Source organism: Haliotis rubra, unplaced genomic scaffold (assembly GCF_003918875.1).
Source record: "Haliotis rubra isolate DU_JTF1 unplaced genomic scaffold, ASM391887v1 Scf812, whole genome shotgun sequence".
In the NCBI taxonomy this organism is placed as follows: Eukaryota; Metazoa; Mollusca; class Gastropoda; order Lepetellida; family Haliotidae; genus Haliotis; species Haliotis rubra.
Genome location: NW_025767538.1, coordinates 254397 through 278162, shown reverse-complemented (window position 1 = coordinate 278162; position 23766 = coordinate 254397).

The window sequence follows — 23766 nt, the reverse complement described above, 5'->3', positions numbered from 1 at the left end:
CTGGCTGTCGTACCTGGCCTTCACCGACCGATACATGAAAACACAGCGTTGGGGTTCTGACGCAGAAATTCAACTCAGTGCTGAAAGATTTACAGGAACAGACACGACGGGTCACCATGTTTCACTGTAAGAACAAGGATTTGTTCGAGGACTGCTTGTGAGGAAACGACGTGATCCCGACCAAACAAGAACGAGAACGAGTGAAGTAACAGCTCGCCAAAACGAAACACGCCAAACGCTTGTTGAAAACCGACCAACCCATGGCGTATAAAGTCTGCTAGCTTAAAAGCAAAATTCTAACAAAATTCAAGCAAATTCTAGCATAACTCGAAGCAAAAAACAAAACAAAAAAACGATCTTCGAAACTATAGTAGTGTGCAACTTTCATCTCGCTGTGTTTCGCGTGCATCACATTCTATTTTATTAGACTTAAAAATCGCTTGTTACATTATAAGATGGAGTGCGATGAACTGTGGTTGGGGTAACCACACTCCCGATAAAATTGACAAAATGCCAGCGAAAGAAATCGACCAGCTGTACGCGACATACGAAGCCGGACTCGGTGCCGAAAAATGATAAAAACCATAGGGTCTGTCATAACACAGGTCTATGCCGGCGTAGCGTCGTACATCCTTCCCATTCCGTCGGAACGTCGACTTTACCTGTGGGAAGATCTCAAGAAAGATCCGTTCATCGACCACGCTTTGAGCACCATCAGCTACATGCTGTACCACAGATACGGCATGTTTTTGGCTCCGATGACCGCGGCGATCATCACGGTAAAGCATTGTCAATCAAAAGAAGATAAAAATAATAATGATAATAATATACAACATGGATGCGCACTCGGAGGAGAAAGCGCCAACACCAACGGAGGAGGAAGCAACGACGACACCGATACGACAAGTCACCACCACCAAGAATCCATCCTCTCACAGTTTTACACGCCTTTACACAGAAAGACAGGGAACTGATTTTCGTGGCGCTGGGTCTAGCGGCGACTGTGTTGATCACCAAACAATTTGACTAAAATATATTTATGTGTGTATATATATATAAAGATGGGAAGATGCGCACCATATAACTGCAAGTACGTGCTGCTCAGAAAAACCGAAACCTGCGGCAAGAAATGCACCACCGAATATTGCGGCATACACATGATGTTCATACAAAATGGTTTCGTGAATTACACGTGCGAAATGTGCGGCATTGGCGTAAAATCTCAACGAACGCAACCAACTGCCCAGAATAAAAATCTAACATGCATCACGAAATTCGCTTCCTTCTTTTTAAAAGTTTAACTATCCAACGTATTGACGGGGTTGCTAACATTTAACAGCAAGACATACTCCACACACCAACAAACTACTAGAGATTTTGACTTCACAGCCGAACATAGAAATGACAATTCTATTAGAGATTTGACTTGACACCTGACTTTAGCGAACAACCTATTAGAGATTTGATATGGCATCTGAATATAATTATTTTTTCATTTAGAAAAAGTTTTTAAAACATTGATATAGCAATGATGATTACCGTTCGAGAACAGACAAGGATTTGCCAAAAAAAATGCGGAGTGATCAGTTACCGTTTGAGGAAACCTCTGCTGCTGAGATTGCTCGGCATCGTCGGCGAACCTCCTCAACCCACTGTGAAACAGCTCAAAATCCGAGCAAAGGAACGTGGGCTCAGAGGTTATTCGTGCATGAGGAAAGCCAAGCTCTTTGATCTGCTGGAGGAACACAAACCTGTTGAACTACGGTTCCTGCGGACGAAGCACACCGTAGGTAAGTATCTTAGAGGCTGCAGGGTGGACGTTGACAAAAACATGGATGTCGACGACATCAAACCACTGGTCTCCGACAAAGTCAGCGATGAACTGAACGATCTGGGAAGCCTCAAATTTCAACTCACGGTGAAAATGTCGCTGGACAAACAGCAGACGGACGGCACCACCGAGCACATCCAGTCTTACTTCAGAGGCAAGCAAGAAGTCACGACTCAACCCGAGTCCGTAGACGGTCAATCGACACATTGTTTGCAAAAATACGAGAATCCCTGGAACGCCACACGCACATGGGCTATGGCTGTGTCATGGACATGATCAACAAGGTCTACCAGGACGTAGCGAACTACGTGCCGTTCAAAGGAGGGTCGTACCTAGACTTCCACCATACCACAAGAAAAAAGCAAGCCATGGTCAACGTCAAAAACAAAGGCAATGATTGCATGAGGGTTGCGATCAGATCCACGAAGTTTCTGGCCAAAGCACATTCAGACAGACTTTCGAGCGATCAGGAAGACTATGGGATCAACTGGGACGGCATAGACGAGCAAGATGGAAAAAGGAAAAACAGAACGACGACATAGCCATCAATATCTTCGGACACGAAGGGAATAAAACGATTGTGCACAGGATCAGCTCCCTCACAAACGAACACCGCAAGACGATCAATATATTCATGTTCCAGCAAGGCGACAAGTATCACTACACGTGGATAAAATATTTCAACAAACTGTTGTACGATAAATCAAAGCATAAGGAAAAGAAACACTTCTGCAAAAGGTGCCTGCACGGCTTCACGTGAGCCAACCTGCTGGAATCCCACTGGGAGGATTGCCGAGCTGTAGGAGAAACGGCCATCTGAATAGACATGCCCGACTAAAAGAAAAACACGCTTAAATTCTTCAACCACAAACATCAAATGCCCATGCCCTTCGTCATCTACGCTGACTTCGAAGCCTTTATGAAAACTGTCGACACTTGCGCCGTCGTCCCCGTAAAAAAGCTTCACACATAAAATGCAAGAACACAAAGCCTCCGGGTTTTTTTTTTACTTGGTCGTTTGATCCGATGGGGAAACGAAAGTTCCCGTGGTCTACCGAGGTCCCGACGAGGCCGAACGATTTCTCACGTGTTTGCAAAACGACGGGGATGTCGTGAGAGATCACTGCCACGTCACCGGCAAGTACAGAGGTGCCGCTCACAACGAGTGCAACCTGAAGCTTAAAATCAATCCCAAGACCATCAAAATCGCCAACGTGTTTCACAATCATCGCTGTTACGATTCTCACCTGATCATGCAGGCCATCGCGAAGGTCGAAGGCAACATAACGTGCATCCCCAACAACATGGAAAAACACATCTCATTCACGTTAGACGGTCTGAGATTTATCGAAAGCGGTCAGTTCCTGCTGTCATCTCTAGACAGTCTGGTGAACGCCAATAACCCGGATGACCAATCGATACACCAACGCCGAGACTCGACCTCTGCTGCTGAGGAAGGGCATCTACCCCTATGAGTACCTGGACAATTGGTCTAAGTTCGATGAGATTACCTCCCATCGACCGCTTTTTACAGCAACTTGACCGATTCCAATATCTCTCAGGATGATTAGGCGAACGCAATTAACATGTGGGACAAACTGGGCTGCAAGAATTTTGGTGATTACCACTACCTGTACTTGAAAACGTATGTGCTGCTGCTGGCCGGCGTGTCTGAGATATTAAGAAAAACAGTACAACCTGGACCCCGTGTGGTATTTCTCATCCCCCGGTCTCTCTTGGGATGCCTTGTTGAAAAAGACCATCGTGGAGCTGAAACTACTTACGGATTACGACATGCACCTGTTCGTGGAAAAAGGCTTGCAAGGTGGGATTTCCATGACCTCCAAATGATACGCCAAAGCCAACAACAACTACGTTCCCAGTCACAACCCCGGCAAACCGACCAAACACATACTCTATCTCGATGCCAACAACCTGTACGACTGGGCCATGAGTCAGTATCTCCCCACCAGGGGATTTGAATGGGTCTCCTCGCCCAAGATGATTGACGTGAATAGCATCGCGCCGGATTCGAATAAAGGCTATGTGCTGAAAGTGGACTTGGAGTATCCCGCAGAACTACACAAATCGCTAGCTCCTGAACGATTGATGGTGAACCCGGACTGGATGTCCGAATATCAACGACACTTGCTGGGAAACAACAAGCTGGCTAACGTCGAAAAAACTTGTGCCGAACTTGATAAACAAGTCAAAATCCGTCATTCACTATCGCAATCTGCAACTGTACTTGTCGCTGGGCGCTCCAGTTTGAAAACAAGCCATGAGCGACTTCGAAAAAAACTTGTACAAGCTCATGAACAACTCGGTGTTCAGCAAGACGATGGAGAATTTGAGAAAACGCGTTAACGTGAAATTAGTCAGATCCATCGAGGAAGAAAAACTCAGGAAACTTATAGCCAGCCTGACGTTCAACGAAAGCAAGATATTCAATGACGACTTGGCAACGCTGCACATGAACAAAAGCCACATCAAATTCAACCAGCATGTTTACGTGGGGATGAGCATCCTCGACTTATCCACACACTTGATGTACGATTTCTACTACTACGAGCTGAAAAAAGCTGAATGGCAACAGGTGCGAAGTGCTGTACACGGACACAGATTCCCTGCTGATAAAAATTCACACTGAGGACGTGTACGAGGACATGAAGAAACACATGCACCTGTACGACGGCAGCGACTACCCTAAAGATCACCCTATGCACAGCCAAAAAGTGCTCGTCAAGATGAAGGACGAATGCGCTGGCACGCCGATCACCGAGTACGTCGGCTAGAGACCCAAGATATATTCCATCGAGAAAGCCAACGACAATGAAATCCAAAACGCGAAAGGCGTGAAAAAACACGTTGTGAAAAAACTCATCAAGCACGCCAGATTCAAGGAAGCCCTGTTCAAGAATAAAACGTTCAAACACCAAATGAACATGCTGAGAAGCGACGGACACAGGATATATGGACTGAGAATCAACAAGACCTCGCTGTCTCCCATGGACACGAAACGATGGATCGCCATTGACGGAGTCACCACTTACGAGTACGGGCACAAACGTGTATCGAATAATTGAACGCTTACGCACACATGCGTAGATATATCATGGAGAAAATTTATTACAGCCCACGAGGGTACTGGAAAGGTGCAGACGCCATCCCAGATCTTGCCAAAGCCACTCGAGTCTCGGTAGAAAAAGCCAAAGCCTGGCTTATAAAACAAGCCATCTGGCAAGTCTACCTGCCAGCACCTCGATACATCCCGAGAAGAAACTTCGACATTTCAACACCGAATCACGTCCACCAAGCCGACCTCCTGTTTCTCCCTCACGACAGGTTGAGGCGCAAAACCTACAAGTAAACCCCGATTGTCATCGATGTCACCAGTCGCTACAAGGAAGCCGAACCGTTGACAACGAAAGGATCAAACAAAGTCGCTAAAGCCTTTGAACGCATATACAAATGCAGTCGCTTGACATGGCCTACCGTATTGCAAGTTGATCCCGGATGCGAGTTCATTGGAGCTGTGTCACAGCTGCTGGCCAAGCACAAAGTCCAATTTAGACGCGGTATAGCGGGAGGTCAGCGTAGCCAGGCCATTGTTGAAAGATTCAATCGCACCCTAGATGAACGCCTGATCTTGCACCAATACTCGCAGGATTTAATAGATCCGGAAACAAAAACACGGAATGGGTCGTACGCTTACCGCGAGTGGTGGATGTCATCAACAACGAAGTCACCAGACCCATCAAAGCCATCAAAATGAAATCTGTCAAATCGTTGTCGGCAGTAGCACGTCGAGATATAACAGAGAAAACATATCCGGACCGGGTCAGCGTTAAGTACTTGTACTAGCCGGGAGAATATGAGGGAGACAGCAGAAAACGCGCCACAGATCCGATATGGTCCATGAAAACGTACAACATAGACCTTGTCGACATCAAAGATGGCGAACCGAACTTGTACTACTTGAAAGACGGACCGCCGAGAGCATTCGTCAGAGAGGAGTTGATGATCGTACCTCACGACACAGTCCGTTACACATCACCCACAGTGTGATGATAGTTTCTCGTCATGATTTTTTATCAGTTTTGCATGCCTATTTTTCTGCTTAATGTAGCCAGCCAGCCAGCCATCCGTACACCAAGCCGAGAGATACACACGCACACGCACTGCAACTCGTCTGCCTTCAGCACTCGGAGGAGCAGCCACCCCCGAGGCGGCCCGAGCCTCAGTAGTAGTATACACAATGGGGCTACGGGATTAGGGACTTCCCAAGGGCTGGTCCCGTAACCCCATTGTGTATACTACTAATGTTATTTTTCAAGTGTATGTTTGCTGGTGAAAACCGTGTTGTGTTGTATTGTATATACTACTGGGTGCATGCAGATATGCTGTGGGAATTTACATTATAATACATGATAATATGTTGTTTATTGAAATACCCTGTTTGAAACACTCATCAAAACTGCTATGCATAACGGTAAATCACGTACTTGAAACAAGTACAAAATATTGCCCATATATGCAAAAAGGTTTAACGAACCATAGCAAAACCTTGTTCTTATTTGTGTAGCTCTGTATGCATAGATAATAGTTGGTTGTCTCTTGACCTCCAGATGTACATGAAATTACCTTTTCACACCATAGTAATCTATAATCCGTGTATCACAGTTGAAGGTTGTAAACATACAGTGTCACTGGGCTGCATGAAGCGTACTTACTGCCAGAATTCCTCCACATCCGTGTGGACTAAAGTAAACAGTGACCCTCTCGTTGCGTTTGTGTTGGCCGGTTGACCATCAGTTCTGTTGACTGCAATATTGCCAAGGGTTTCCTCCAGACAAGACTCTGTGTTCCACTCATTGCCACACGTTGACCAGGGAAGTACGGAAGCACATGACATTACCAGGTAGTAGACTGACCAGGCTATAATGGTCTGGTAGTAGATTATGGCGCATATGCAGGCAATGAACTGGCCAAGGCCGATACCTGTTGGCGTAATTATGATAAATGTCAACATTGTTTGTTTTTGAACAGTGGACTGAATCTAATGTAAGTGAAATGTTTACAGTGACAGCAATATATATAGAGAGAGAGGGTATGGTGTCTCTGTTACTATAATTTACCTTGCAAAGACGTCATGATATAAAGTACTTATAATCAGTACTACTTATTATCAGATTGTATATGTATGTCAACTTAAAATACCTTTAAAGATTGGACACACGTCCCACACTTGCATATTACTTCTGGCGGCGAACTGACCAATTGAAATCTCGAGAAACAGGAGCGGCAGTCCACATGTCACAAGTAACAGCAGGAACGGGATGAGGAACGCCCCTAAAACCATAAGTAACGTTGAATTATCTACATGTATAGTCATGTCCGATGGGATTGACATAATTATAACAAAGGAATTCCTCCAAGATGTTGAATTTAAAGGGAAGGTATCCTGGAAAATAATAACAGATTTATCTTAAACCATGGTGCAGCTGGTATGATGTGATGGCATTGAGAAGCTGTACAACCGTTTCTCGTGATGTTTACGTCAAGATGGTACAATTCCAACTGTACAGTAAAACGTGCGAGTGTTTTTCTTTTCATTGATAAATCCAGATTGAAAGTTGTTCGTATAACTCAATTAGTTGGTTTTTGACATGCGTCGACTTTCACGTCAGGAATGACCGCGTGTAAGTGGCAGTTGACATTTTGAGCAACACAGAGTAATTGAAAGATTACAATCACGATGTTGACAGAAAAGTAACTCTAATGACTTACTTCAATCTTGTCAACGAAGGGCGACCTCCGTACAAGACTGTTTCCTCAGAACGACTGTTCCGAAACCGTGTGGAAACTGCGGAAACGCAGGATCAATCCTCGTCAGGCAAACGTTGTGTTTTCGGATGAATCAATGTTTACTTTGGACTCCCTTAGCATGCGTAACAGAGATTAGGTGTTTTCATGCCGTTAATGTTAGACGGAACAATCGTTTGTTGGTGGCTCTGTAATGGTGTGGTCTGGGATCAGGATGTTTCGGACGACATCCAGGAGGCACAAGGTTTGGGCGTAAGGATGACAACGCAAGAGGACGAAAGACTCGTATTGTTCATGAGTACCTCCAACAGACAAGCATAACCACCTATCCACGGCGATCACTCAATGAAGACTTGTCACCCACTGAACATGTCTGGGATATCCTTGTTGGCGCCAACGTCGTCGTCACACCAACGACCGATCACTCTCAGCGAACTGGGCTCTGTCTTCTGGGTCGAAATTGATAGAATGAACCAAGTTGACTTTGGACGTTTGAGTAGGTGTGTGCCTCGTCGAATCCGGGATAGTCTTGAGGATTCGCGCCATACTGATAATGATGCCTTTTCACGGTAAATGATGTCATGGACAGGTGGGTGTCCAAACAACTTTGGACAAACAAACACCATGGTCATCTGATTTGTGTAAATCTGTTACGTTGTTAAACTACATGTCTAATTTACAATATAAATTATCCATAGTTTTGACTTTTTTCATGGAATATCACATTTATGTTGATAGAAAAGACAATCAGTGTATTAACGATTATGGTTAAACTGGTGATCAGATAATGTCTAGGGGGTGACAAGCGGGAGGAACAGGACTGGTTTGCTTGGCCAGGAACGTGTACTCACGACTACGAAACCCAACATATGCTTCACCGCTACCTTCCTTAATTCGAGTACACCTATTTATGAAAACATGATGATGAGTTGATATAATAGACTGTGGTTTGTGCAGAATTTTGTATATTATCGAAACGATTGTTGGCAAGATCATTCTTTATTCGTCGTTACAACCATAGGGTATTGATGAACGCAAGATTCAAGAGCAAAGTTCTTTGAAAATAAATTGACTGTATTTGAGGCTCTCAGATGAAGGGACAATGTTGTCGAATATCTCAGCTTTCATGCAAAGGATTTGGGGAATTGAAATTTCGAAAACACAAATATCTATGCTGGCGGTGTTGATATTTCCTGCTCTGTTTCTCCAATGTGCATCAATGCAATCCCCAAACGTTTCATTCTATGACGCAGGTGACGTGTTTCGTCTGACACGACAGGAATGCCGAGACATGGTGACGGGCTCAGTTATCAAAAGAGGACAATGTTTGAAATATTTTGTCTCATGAAGAAATACTGCATGCCAAAAAATTGCAAAGATGGAAGGAAATTAACTCACCACCACCATTCCTCTTACAGATATATGGAAACCGCCTCAGGTTGCCATACCCGACAATACAACTCACCACCACGACGACGAGTTTGAAGGTTTAGCGTCGGCTTCTGGCAGGCGCCAATTTCGCCGACGGGGCATGAGGGTATTAACATTAAATTATAAATAGCTGGTAATAAGGAGTAAGGCACCTGCCCCCAAAAATGTAAATGTAGGGGCTTTAACCTAGAGTAATTTAGAATAGAAACGTTCAGAAATAAGATAAAAAAAATAAAATAAAAAACCGAAGTGGCGGATGGGTGGTATAAAATGAGTAAAGCATAATGGGGCATATAAGTGATGCAGATATGCTGCATGCTTTAAATAAGGTGCTTTAAAAGGAAAGAAATAGGGGTTAAATAGGGGGTGGGGGGTTGGGGAGGCGAACTCACCACCACCATTCCTGTTACAGATATATGGGAACCGCCACAGGTTGCCATACCCGACAATACAACCCAACACAGACACAACATAGTCCAGCTGGTTTGACCAGTTCCCTCTGGCAGTTGACGATGTCTCTTGGACGTCCACGTCATCAGCAGTTTCAACGAACGCTGTCTCTGTATCTGTAATCAGTAATTGGTAGATAGAGGATAAAAACATGTCATGTATTTAACAAATGTACATAACCGGCGGATTCCATTTGGTGTAGCACCCACCCGTGTTCCCGGCGTTGTGGGATTCCGTCATGTTGATTGTCTCTGCATCTGGAAATGTACTAGAAGAAACTGTAGACGGACAATGCATGCACATGTATATGTATCTGTGTTTGCTTTTTCACCATTTATGCGCATATGTGAAGAGATTTACTGCTAACACTAACAATATTCCCTGTTTTATTCATCCGTTTATCTGAATACGTTTTTAAGACATAATATTATGGATGTCAACTTCCTTTTTGTTTACACGTTTCTGGGCTATCCCTTGCCCATTTGTCAGGTGAATACTAACTAACAGTATAGTATATAGTAATGTACACCACGTCAGAGTGATTTTAAGCATATATATACACCTACAATAAATAGTGGATATAAGATGAAACAGAGTAAAATATCAAAATCAGATATAGTGTGGTTACAATGATGTTGCTGCAGTGGTGTTGTTACAGTGGTGTTGTTACAGTGGTGTTGTTACAGTGGTGTTGTTATAGTGGTGTTGTTACAGTGGTGTTGTTACAGTGGTGTTGTTTGTTACAGTGGTGTTGTTACAGTGGTGTTGTTACAGTGGTGTTGTTACAGTGGTGTTGTTACAGTGGTGTTGTTACAGTGGTGTTGTTACAGTACAGTGGTGTTGTTACAGTGTGTGTTATTACAGTGGTGTTGTTACAGTGTTGTTGTTGGTGTTGTTACGAGTGGTGTTGCTGCGGTGGTGTTGTTACAGTGGTGTTGTTACAGTGGTGTTGTTGTTACAGTGGTGTTGTTATAGTGGTGTTGTTATAGTGGTGTTGGTGTTGTTACAGTGTGTTGTTACAGTGTGTTGTGGTGTTGTTGTTGTTACAGTGGTGTTGTTAGTGGTGTTGCAGTGGTGTTGTGTTGTTACGGTGGTGTTGCTACAGTGGTGTTGTTACAGTGGTGTTGTTACAGTGGTGTTGTTACGGTGGTGTTGCAGTGGTGTTGTTTGGTGTGTTTGGTGGTGTTGTTACAGTGGTGTTGTTACAGTGGTGTTGTTACAGTGGTGTTGTTACAGTGGTGTTGTTACAGTGGTGTTGTTACAGTGGTGTTGTTACAGTGGTGTTGTTACGGTGGTGTGGTGTTGTTACAGTGGTGTTGTTACAGTGGTGTTTGTTACAGTGGTGTTGTTACAGTGGTGTTGTTACAGTGGTGTTTGTTACAGTGGTGTTGTTACAGTGTGTTGTTGTTAGTGGTGTTGTTACAGTGGTGTTGTTTGTGGTGTTGTTACAGTGGTGTTGTTACAGTGGTGTTGTTACAGTGGTGTTGTTACAGTGTTGTGGTGTTGTTACAGTGGTGTTGTGGTGTTGTTACAGTGGTGTTGTTACAGTGTTGCTACAGTGTTGTTTACAGTGGTGTTGTTACAGTGGTGTTGTTACGGTGGTGTTGTTGCGGTGAATTGTTGTTACAGTGGTGTTGTTACAGTGGTGTTGTGGTGTTGTTACAGTGGTGTTGTTACAGTGTTGTTACAGTGGTGTTGTTACAGTGGTGTTGTTACAGTGGTGTTGTTACAGTGTTGTTACAGTGGTGTTGTTACAGTGGTTGTTACAGTGGTGTTGTTACAGTGGTGTTGTTACAGTGGTGTTGTTACAGTGGTGTTGTGGTGTTACAGTGGTGTTGTTGCAGTGGTGTTGTTACAGTGGTGTTGTTACAATGGTGTTACAGTGGTGTTGTTATAGTGGTGTTGTTACAGTGGTGTTGTTACAGTTGTTACAGTGGTGTTGTTACAGTGGTGTTGTTACAGTGGTGTTGTTACAGTGGTGTTGTTACAGTGGTGTTGTTACAGTGGTGTTGTTACAGTGGTGTTGTGACAGCAGTGTTGTTTGTTACAGTGGTGTTGTTACAGTTGTTACAGTGGTTGTGTTGTTACAGTGGTGTTGTTACAGTGGTGTTGTTACAGTGGTGTTGTTACAGTGTTGTTGTTACAGTGGTGTTGTTACAGTGGTGTTGTTACAGTGTTGTTGTTGTTGCAGTGGTGTTGTTACAGTGGTGTTGTTACAGTGGTGTTGTTACAGTGGTGTTGTTACAGTGTTGTTACAGTGGTGTTGTTACTGTAGTGTTTGCAGTGGTGGTGTTGTTGTTACAGTGGTGTTGTTACAGTGGTGTTGTTTGTTGTTGTTACAGTGGTGTTGTTACAGTGGTGTTGTTAGTGGTGGTGTTGTTACAGTGGTGTTGTTACAGTGATTGTTGTTGTTGGTGGTGTTGTTACAGTGGTGTTGTTACAGTGTGTGTTGTTACAGTGGTGTTGTTGTTGTTACAGTGGTGTTGTTACAGTGGTGTTGCTGCAGTGGTGGTGTTGTTACAGTGGTGTTGTTACAGTGGTGTTGTTACAGTGGTGTTGTTACAGTGGTTGTTGTTACAGTGGTGTTGTTACAGTGGTGTTGTTACAGTGGTGTTGTTACAGTGGTGTTGTTACAGTGGTGTTGTTACAGTGGTGTTGTTACAGTGGTGTTGTTGCAGTGTTGCTACAGTGATTGTTGTTGTTACAGTGGTGTTGTTACGGTGGTGTTGTTACAGTGGTGTTGTTACAGTGGTGTTGTTACAGTGGTGTTGTTGTTGTTACAGTGGTGTTGTTGCTACAGTGGTGTTGTTACAGTGGTGTTGTTACAGTGGTGTTGTTACAGTGGTGTTGTTACAGTGGTGTTGTTACAGTGGTGTTGTTACAGTGGTGTTGTTACAGTGGTGTTGTTGTTACAGTGGTGTTGTTACAGTGGTGTTGTTACAGTGGTGTTGTTACAGTGGTGTTGTTACAGTGGTGTTGTTACAGTGGTGTTGTTACAGTGGTGTTGTTACAGTGTTGTTGTTACAGTGGTGTTGTTACAGTGGTGTTGTTACAGTGGTGTTGTTACAGTGGTGTTGTTACAGTGGTGTTGTTTACAGTGGTGTTGTTACAGTGGTGTTGCTACAGTGGTGTTGTTACAGTGGTGTTGTTGCAGTGGTGTTGTTACAGTGGTGTTGTTACAGTGGTTGTTACAGTGGTGTTGTTACAGTGGTGTTGCTGCAGTGGTGTTGTTACAGTGGTGTTGCTACAGTGGTGTTGTTACAGTGGTGTTGTTACAGTGGTGTTGCTACAGTGGTGTTGTTACAGTGGTGTTGTTACAGTGGTGTTGTTACAGTGGTGTTGTTACAGTGGTGTTGTTACAGTGGTGTTGTTACAGTGGTGTTGTTACAGTGGTGTTGTTACAGTGGTGTTGTTACAGTGGTGTTACAGTGGTGTTGTTGTTACAGTAGTGGTGTTGTTACAGTGGTGTTGTTACAGTGGTGTTGTTGTTGTTACAGTGGTGTTACAGTTGTTGCTACAGTGGTGTTGTTACAGTGGTGTTGTTACAGTGGTGTTGTTACAGTGGTGTTACAGTTGTTGTTACAGTGGTGTTGTTACAGTGGTGTTGTACAGTATTTACAGTGTTGTTTACAGTGGTGTTGTTACAGTGTGGTGGTGTTGTTACAGTGGTGTTGTTACAGTGGTGTTGTTACAGTGGTGTTGTTACAGTGGTGTTGTTACAGTGGTGTTGTTACAGTGGTGTTGTTACAGTGGTGTTGCTACAGTGGTGTTGTTACAGTGGTGTTGTTACAGTGGTGTTGTTACAGTGGTGGTGTTGCTACAGGTGTTGTTACAGTGGTGTTGTTGCAGTGGTGTTGTTACAGTGGTGTTGTTACAGTGGTGTTGTTACAGTGGTGTTGCTACAGTGGTGTTGTTACAGTGGTGTTGCTACAGTGGTGTTGTTACAGTGGTGTTGTTACAGTGGTGTTGTTACAGTGTGGTGTTGTTACAGTGGTGTTGTTACAGTGAGATTGTTGTTACAGTGGGTGTTGTTACAGTGTTGTGTTGTTGCTACAGTGGTGTTGTTACAGTGGTGTTGCTACAGTGTTGCTACAGTGTGTTGTTACAGTGGTGTTGTTACAGTGTGGTGTTGTTACAGTGGTGTTGTTTACAGTGGTGTTGTTACAGTGGTGTTGTTGCAGTGGTGTTGTTACAGTGGTGTTGTTACAGTGGTGTTGTTACAGTGGTGTTGTTACAGTGGTGTTGTTACAGTGGTGTTGTTACAGTGGTGTTGTTACAGTGGTGTTGTTACAGTGGTGTTGTTACAGTGGTGCTGCAGTGTTGTTACAGTGGTGTTGTTACAGTGGTGTTGTTACAGTGGTGTTGTTACAGTGGTGTTGCTACAGTGGTGTTGTTACAGTGGTGTTGTTACAGTGGTGTTGTTACAGTGTGGTTGTTACAGTGGTGTTACAGTGGTGTTGTTACAGTGGTGTTGTTACAGTGGTGTTGTTACAGTGGTGTTACTACAGCGGTTTGTTGTTACAGTGGTGTTGTTGCAGTGGTGTTGTTACAGTGGTGTTGGTGCAGTGGTGTTGTTACAGTGGTGTTGTTACAGTGGTGTTGTTACAGTGGTGTTGTTACAGTGGTGTTGTTACAGTGGTGTTGTTACAGTGGTGTTGTTACAGTGGTGTTGCAGCAGTGTTGTTACAGTGGTGTTGTTACAGTGGTGTTGTTACAGTGGTGTTGTTACAGTGATGTTGTTACAGTGGTGTTGTTACAGTGGTGTTGTTACAGTGGTGTTGTTACAGTGGTGTTGTTACAGTGGTGTTGCTACAGTGGTGTTGTTACAGTGGTGTTGTTACAGTGGTGTTGTTACAGTGGTGTTGCAGTGGTGTTGTTACAGTGGTGTTGTTACAGTGGTGTTGTTGCAGTGGTGTTGTTACAGTGGTGTTGTTACAGTGGTGTTACAGTGGTGTTGGTGCAGTGGGGTTGTTACAGTGGTGTTACAGTGGTGTTGTTACAGTGGTGTTGCAGTGGTGTTGTTGAAGTGGTGTTGTTGCAGTGGTGTTGTTACAGTGGTGTTGTTACAGTGGTGTTGTTACAGTGGTGTTGTTACAGTGGTGTTGTTACAGTGGTGTTGTTGTTGTACAGTGGTGTTGTTACAGTGGTGTTGTTACAGTGGTGTTGTTACAGTGGTGTTGTTACAGTGGTGTTGTTACAGTGGTGTTGTTACAGTGGTGTTGTTGCAGTGGTGTTGTTACAGTTGTGTTACAGTGGTGTTGTTACAGTGGTGTTGTTACAGTGGTGTTGTTGTTGTTACAGTGGTGTTGTTACAGTGGTGTTGTTACAGTGGTGTTGTTACAGTGGTGTTGTTACAGTGGTGTTGTTACAGTGGTGTTGTTGCAGTGGTGTTGTTACAGTGGTGTTGTTACAGTGGTGTTGTTATAGTGGTGTTGTTACAGTGGTGTTGTTGCTGCAGTGGTGTTGTTACAGTGGTGTTGTTACAGTGGTGTTGTTACAGTGGTGTTGCTACAGTGGTGTTGTTACAGTGGTGTTGTTACAGTGGTGTTGTTACAGTGGTGTTGTTACAGTGGTGTTACAGTGGTGTTGTTACAGTGGTGTTGTTACAGTGGTGTTGTTACAGTGGTGTTGTTACAGTGGTGTTGTTACAGTGGTGTTGTTACAGTGGTGTTGTTACAGTGGTGTTGTGACAGCAGTGTTGTTGTTACAGTGGTGTTGCTACAGTGGTGTTGTTACAGTGGTGTTGTTACAGTGGTGTTGTTACAGTGGTGTTGTTACAGTGGTGTTGTTACAGTGGTGTTACAGTGGTGTTGTTACAGTGGTGTTGTTACAGTGGTGTTGTTACAGTGGTGTTGTTACAGTGGTGTTGCAGTGGTGTTGCTGCAGTGGTGTTGTTACAGTGGTGTTGTTACAGTGGTGTTGTTACAGTGGTGTTGTTGTTGTTACAGTGGTGTTGTTGCAGTGGTGGTGTTGCTACAGTGGTGGTACAGTTGCTACAGCGGTGTTGTTTACAGTGGTGTTGTTACAGTGGTGTTGTTGCAGTGGTGTTGTTACAGTGGTGTTGTTACAGTGGTGTTGTTGCAGTGGTGTTGTTGCAGTGGTGTTGTTACTGTGGTGTTGCTACAGTGGTGTTGCTACAGTGGTGTTGTTACAGTGGTGTTGTTTCAGTGGTGTTGTTACAGTGGTGGTGTTACAGTGGTGTTGCTGCAATGGATTAAGTGGGTAATTGGTAGAAGCCAGTGAGTCTAATTGGGGTACAAAAGGTTGGTTGATTATTGAAAATTGAGTCTGGATATTCTCTGATGGTTGTGTTTTATATTTACTATTTTAGTTGACGAATAGTGCGTAAGTGAGTTTGCGGTCTGTAAATAATCGAGTCCTGACCAGACAATCCAGGGATCAACAGCATGAGCATCGATCTGCGCAATGGGGAACCGATTACATGTGTCAACCAAGTCAGCGAGCCTGACCACCCGATCCCGTTAATCGCCTCTTACGACAAGCATGGGTTACTGAAGGCTCATTCTAACCCGGACCTTCACGGGTCAGTCGGCGAATAAGCGATCATGAGATTAAACCAGTGATTGATTAATATTTTACGAAGAGTTCCAGGAATTAACAACCTTAAATGTTTATGGCGCCAATCCTATGACGGAATTATAAACTAACAAATAGAAGTAACCAATTTTACTCTGTAAACCTTTACTATTTTGTTTGCTATATCCCTGAGATTCAGCGCCGTACATTGGAGAAATCTGATACCTGTTTTTCAGAATGCTGTCAGTTGTTTTCTCCCCAAATGTATTCCATGTTCTTTCCAGATCCGACCGCCTCCGTGGTGTAGTGGTTAGAGCGTCCGCCAGGAGAAATCTGATACCTGTTTTTCAGAATGCTGTCAGTTGTTTTCTCCCCAAATGTATTCCATGTTCTTTCCAGATCCGACCGCCTCCGTGGTGTAGTGGTTAGAGCGTCCGCCAGGAGAAATCTGATACCTGTTTTTTTTCAGAATGCTGTCAGTTGTTTTCTCCCCAAATGTCTTCCATGTTCTTTCCAGATCCGACCGCCTCCGTGGTGTAGTGGTTAGAGCGTCCGCCCGGAGAGCGGAAGGTCGCGGGTTCGATCCCCGACCGCGTCATACCAAAAGACGTTAAAATATGGTACTTGTTGGTCCCTGCCTGGCGCTCGGCATCAATGGGTACAACAAGGACTGGTCGGCTCGGAGTCAGTATAATGTGTCTGAGTGGGGTATTCATGCTTCACTGCGGCATGGTATCTCAGTGGGCTAGCACTATAAAACCAGCATCAGTCTGGGCTAGTACAAGCAGCCGCACATACACATACACACGCATGCACGTCGTCATATGAGCGAAATATTCTCAAGCACGACGTTAAACCCCATTACACCACCATCTTGTATTTCGTGTTCTTTCCTGATCCGTGTTATTTCTGGGGGGCGTCATTGGTTCTGACAGTCACGTCTACAGAAACCCGATAAAATACATACATGTTCCTAATTGTATTATCAATTGGCACAATAACTTAAATAGTACTTAAACAGCACCGACAGCAGTATGCAGCGATATATATCATGAATGCCCAACGGGCGTCATGTTGTTAGGAGAAATGGGTCGATTATGGCATTCTGGTGTTATGCATTATTCACTACCTACTGCAAACCGCTTAACAGAGAGGGAATAAATGTATACAACAGAGCTCATATATGCAACGTTATTCATGTCGATTATGCAGTTTTATTGTTTTCGATACAGAAAGCCATCTAAAAAGGTACATAAAGGCACTTAGTCTACATTGTCATAAAGGAGGGAAACCATTCGACACCCAGATATAACTCACAAATATAACTCACAAACATAATATGGATAAAGAAGAATGGTGACTACTATAGTGGACATGCAGCTGAAGAAAGTAGACGTGCGTTCTGGTGTACAAATGTACCCGCCAGACAGTAAGACCCGGGGTTAAACAGTTTATAGTTTACAGTTGTAACTTAAGCGCCTCATTGATGACAAAACATTTTGCTGCCTGTGACGATCAGGAACATAACTGGTCTGCAGGATCTGGGGGAAAGTAACAGCATCAGGTGGTCAGCTTGCTGACGTGGTTGCTACATGTCATCAGTTACACAGATTGATGTTCATGATATCGATCACTGGTCTGTCTCCATTATGTACATGCAACCGGAACATGTTTAGTGCGATGTTGAATAACCAAGAAAACAAACACAAATATCGTTTTTAATTGATCTAAAGTTAATCACTATACTTCACATACATAGGAAAGTGGTGCCTGGATTCAGTCATTGTGGGCAGATAGATGTTTACAAGCAATGACTTCTTGAACCTGTGGATTTCATCAGAATCTTAGGCTTTGCCATCTTTCAGGTTGTTCTTCGCCCAGGAATATTGAAGAGAAATGCTATTTGTCACTAATCCTAAAGGAGGAAAAGATTATATTGCTGCTTTTCTCTCGGGTGAAACAAGTACATCTGTCAGATACATCAGACTTGTCAACATACTGGAAAGTTAAATGTGAATATTTACATATGATCTATCGACTTGGGTAGAATACTATCAGAGTAATCCATGAAAGATAAAATCCAGGCCGGGGACCACAAAAACCTAACTGGATCCCGACTGCATCACCAACTTGTTTCTCCGCATTCCCCAGACAGGAGAGACTTTGTTCATCCTGGCACTGGTTTATCAGTCAACACAACATGCTTTATTTGCTTTTCATGACACCCAGGACACACCCATGGGACCTCGTCCCTGGTCCGGAGGCAGGATGACTCCATATCATGAAGGTCACTGAACATGAGATGCTCCGTGCTGTGAATATTGTTCCGATGGTACAACCAGACTACAACATGCTGTAGAACATGAGATGCTCCGTGCCGTGAATATTGTTCCGATGGTACAACCAGACTACAATACGCTGTAGAACATGAGATGCTCCGTGCCGTGAATATTGTTCCGATGGTACAACCAGACTACAACATGCTGTAGAACATGAGATGCTCCGTGCTGTGAATATTGTTCCGATGGTACAACCAGACTACAACATGCTGTAGAACATGAGATGCTCCGTGCTGTGAATATTGTTCCGATGGTACAACCAGACTACAACATGCTGTAGAACATGAGATGCTCCGTGCCGTGAATATTGTTCCGATGGTACAACCAGACTACAACATGCTGTAGAACATGAGATGCTCCGTGCCGTGAATATTGTTCCGATGGTACAACCAGACTACAACATGCTGTAGAACATGAGATGCTCCGTGCCGTGAATATTGTTCCGATGGTACAACCAGACTACAACATGCTGTAAAACATGAGATGCTCCGTGCTGTGAATATTGTTCCGATGGTACAACCAGACTACAACATGCTGTAGAACATGAGATGCTCCGTGCCGTGAATATTGTTCCGATGGTAGAACCAGACTACAATATGCTGTAGAACATGAGATGCTCCGTGCCGTGAATATTGTTCCGATGGTAGAACCAGACTACAATATGCTGTAGAACATGAGATGCTCCGTGCCGTGAATATTGTTCCGATGGTAGAACCAGACTACAATATGCTGTAGAACATGAGATGCTCCGTGCTGTGAATATTGTTCCGATGGTACAACCAGACTACAATATGCTGTAGAACATGAGATGCTCCGTGCCGTGAATATTGTTCCGATGGTACAACCAGACTACAACATGCTGTAGAACATGAGATGCTCCGTGCCGTGAATATTGTTCCGATGGTAGAACCAGACTACAATATGCTGTAGAACATAGAACATGAGATGCTCCGTGCCGTGAATATTGTTCCGATGGTACAACCAGACTACAATATGCTGTAGAACATGAGATGCTCCGTGCTGTGAATATTGTTCCGATGGTACAACCAGACTACAATATGCTGTAGAACATGAGATGCTCCGTGCTGTGAATATTGTTCCGATGGTACAACCAGACTACAATATGCTGTAGAACATGAGATGCTCCGTGCCGTGAATATTGTTCCGATGGTACAACCAGACTACAATATGCTGTAGAACATGAGATGCTCCGTGCCGTGAATATTGTTCCGATGGTACAACCAGACTACAACATGCTGTAAAACATGAGATGCTCCGTGCTGTGAATATTGTTCCGATGGTACAACCAGACTACAACATGCTGTAGAACATGAGATGCTCCGTGCCGTGAATATTGTTCCGATGGTACAACCAGACTACAACATGCTGTAGAACATGAGATGCTCCGTGCCGTGAATATTGTTCCGATGGTAGAACCAGACTACAACATGCTGTAGAACATGAGATGCTCCGTGCTGTGAATATTGTTCCGATGGTAGAACCAGACTACAACATGCTGTAGAACATGAGATGCTCCGTGCCGTGAATATTGTTCCGATGGTACAACCAGACTACAACATGCTGTAAAACATGAGATGCTCCGTGCCGTGAATATTGTTCCGATGGTAGAACCAGACTACAATATGCTGTAGAACATGCTGTAACGTAGATACAGGAATATGTAATTCTGTCCATATTATCAAGTATATTTAAATTTCAGCGTGTAATTTAAGTCTCAGTCCTGGTCGAGTCACTGCATCTAGCCTGTTTAACCTTTGTAGCATCAAGTCGCATGGTGATTTTCATTTCTCAGAACGATTCCAGGTACGAGTTGGTCAACACTTTTAAGGATCCATTAAATTTCCAGATGACGGGTTATTAGGAAATTGTACAATTGAAAATATTATGGGCAAGTTAATATGACATACGATCGGCACCTACACGTGTTTAATACTCAAAGAAACACACGTAAGTTAGATCAATGAGTTGTGTATCGTCTTCTGTCCTTTCTTGACTGTACAGGCATCAGTGCTCGATCAAACCATAAGACATATAGGGGAACTTATAAGGTCACATATACTTTAGAGGGGTACAAATGCATAAATCATTTAATGGCATCGTTATAAATGAAACCCCGTCATTAAAACTACTCATTTCGACCCTTAATTAACTTAAATCGACCTTTTTGACAACACTGCACAATTCTCTCCCGCGAAAGAAATTTCAACCAATTAGAGGGGCGCGTCTCCGCGATGTAATGTGAGGTATTGATATGAGAGGCAGTGTAAAATTCATGTACATTTCAGGGGGTAAATTATCTTGTTTATAGGTTTGTATAAACCTGAAATCTTGACAATTATTGTGAGAAGTGAAAGCTTTATGTTTTCAGAATCTACTGTCCATTAATCTTGTCGCCTGCTTTGCTTAGCTTTCGAATTACAACTTGTTTTATAGACGATTCTGTCAAAATCGCTTGTTGTCATAACGGTTACCTGTTGGCTAGGTCTGGTTTTTGTTCCCCAATTTACTCAGGTGTTAAACCATTTATGTCAAGTGATTTCAATATGGATAATTCAGTGGGTTGGCATTTCGGTACAAAGCAGACTCTAACATGTCCAGAAGTAATTCAGACAGCGACAATCTTTCCATTCAATCTTTAATGGAGAAACAATCGCTAGGCCTTATTTGTTCGAGCCAGACGCTAGTGATAGTAAAAACGATGATCAGCCTCGCTCATCACGATCGACTAGTATCTACATAGTGGTAAGTGGACGTTAACCATGTGAATGTAGCAAGAAATTTATCGCGCAGTATTGTCACTTCGACCCTCACCTCGCTTCCGTGGAAAAGATCGTTATTTACAAGTTGTGTCATGCAAAATCCTTTTGGTCATCAATCATATACATATTTTACTACAACTGGTAAGTTGTTTTGATTTATTTTACTCGATGAAAACGTCAAGAAATCAGCAAAATGACGAGCTTATTACACTCTTTATATACAACTGACATCCTGGTTCCCGGGCCTCTCATTAGGTTAACCTAATGAGAAGCCCGGGAACCAGGATGATACAACTGATTGAAAATCATTCCTCACATAACGTCACTTCCGGTTCGCTGCAGTGCTCTGGTGACAGAGTTACGTAATCTCTCTGTGGTTTCGTTGGCGGGCGAGAGTGAAGCAGACGGCTTTTTGGCAACTTTTAATCGCTTGGTATTAATTAACCACAAGTTTTTTAAGAATGAATTTGTTGTTCCGCTGAAGACTAACCAAGTCTTTCATATGTAGTGGTTGAAGGGAAAATGATTTCAATATGGTTTATGCCTCTCAAAGAAGATATGTGATAGTTAAAAGTGTACACGAAAAGTGGTTTCGTTCTTTGGATAAAGATTGTTCACCACAGGGCTAGTTTACGAGGGTCATTTCGAGGGTAGATTCATTCTAAGCATATTTGTAACTTTGTACAGTGAACTATTTATTGGAGAACTAAAGCTTCAAGAACTCTGGGACGTAGTCCACAGAAATATTCCGGAGACCCTGGGCATTTCCAGAACAATCTTCCTTTGTGTACAATCTAGTGTAAATGAAGACTACTAGTTGTCCGACTTACTTTTCTTCTGACTGACTGATTTATAAACTCTGTCAAAAAGAAACGCAACCCCTGTCCTCAGATATGAAAATTCGTTTGAATGAAGTTATTGCTTCCAAACTAAATTTTATTCAGATGTATTGAAATGATACACGTAATTAATGAAGATTACCATCAAACAACTGCATTTGTACGCATAAGTGTATTTTATTGCTTATTCCGTCACAACGCATGAAATGACCCTCATGGTGACTTCGCACAAAAAACACATGCAAATCATGAAAATGGCAGTTAATGTAGGGTGTGTATAAAGCCCATGTGCTTCCGTATTATATTCATTCATTTGTCGCCGAAAGCTGTGTTAAAAATGCCACGATTGAGTGCTGCCGACCGAAATATCGCCATTGGTCGTGTTCAGAAGCCGGAGAAAGTTTTGGAACTGTTGCACGGCACCTAAATGTTCACAAAACAACGATATCCCGACTTTGGAGCCGCTACAACAACTTCAATTTGACCAACGATCGCCCGAGAAGTGGAAGGCCAGAATCACGACCCCCTTCAAGATCGGTACATCCGGGTCCATCACCTGCGTAATCGGCATGCCCTACCAACCGTGACTGCCACACAAATACCAGGTTTGAGGAGAGTGTCAGCTCAAACGATTAGGAACCGTCTGAAAGAAGCGGGTTTACGTGCCTGTAGACCAGTTGTTGGACCTGTACTACGCCCCTACATCGACGCCGACGACTCAGGTGGTGCAACAACGTAAGGATACGGACTTTACAAAACTGGAGGCGAATCTGGTTTTCTGATGAATCACGTTTTCTTTTGCAACGTCACGACGGAAGACAGCGTCTGTATAGGAGACGTCATAAACGTTTGCGCCCATCTGCGTCCGACAGGTGGACAGATTTGGCGGAGAAAGCGTCATGGTTTGGGGAACCATCTCATACAACCAGAAATCAGACTTGGTGATCGTTCCAGGGAACCTGACAGCCCAACGTTACATCAACCACGTGTTAGAGCTTCACCTTCTCCCGATTATTGACCAACAGACACAGATTTTTCAACGGGACAACGCCCGGCCTCATACTGCACGTGCAACAATGAACTTTCTGCAGAATTCCAACGTCAATGTCTTGCCATGACCCTCTAAATCACCAGACCTCAACCCTATTGAACACCTGTGGGATACTCTGGATCGACGCGTACGTCAACGTCAGCCGCCGCCACAGACGCTGCAACAGCTCGCCGTTGCACTGCAGGAGGAGTGGAGAGCCATTCCCCAGGAAAGAATCCGGCGTCTTATCCGTTCTTGTCCAAGGAGATGCCGTGCAGTGATTGCAGCGCGTGGTGCTCATACGAGATACTGAGAAAGACGCCCCCCTGGTGACAAACTGGTGTCTGTGAGATGACTTTTGAAATGACAATTTTAAACATGCCCATCTGGGTTATTATTCTGCCAAATTTCAGACTTCTGTCTTAAATAATAAAAATGCCGTGTCGTCCTAAAACTTCAGATCAAAATCTCTAAAATACAGGGTTGCGTTTCTTTTTTGACAGACCTTTAACCCTGATAAATCCGAAACAATCAATTTTTCTCGTAAACATAAATATGACACGATTCCGACCTTGAACATGAACCAAACCCTGATACGAGAAGTGGAAAGTCATAAACACCTGGGTATAACTCTACAGAGTGATTGTGGATGGGAAAGTCATATTGAAGATATTGTTAAGAAAGTTAGCCCCATGATAAACTG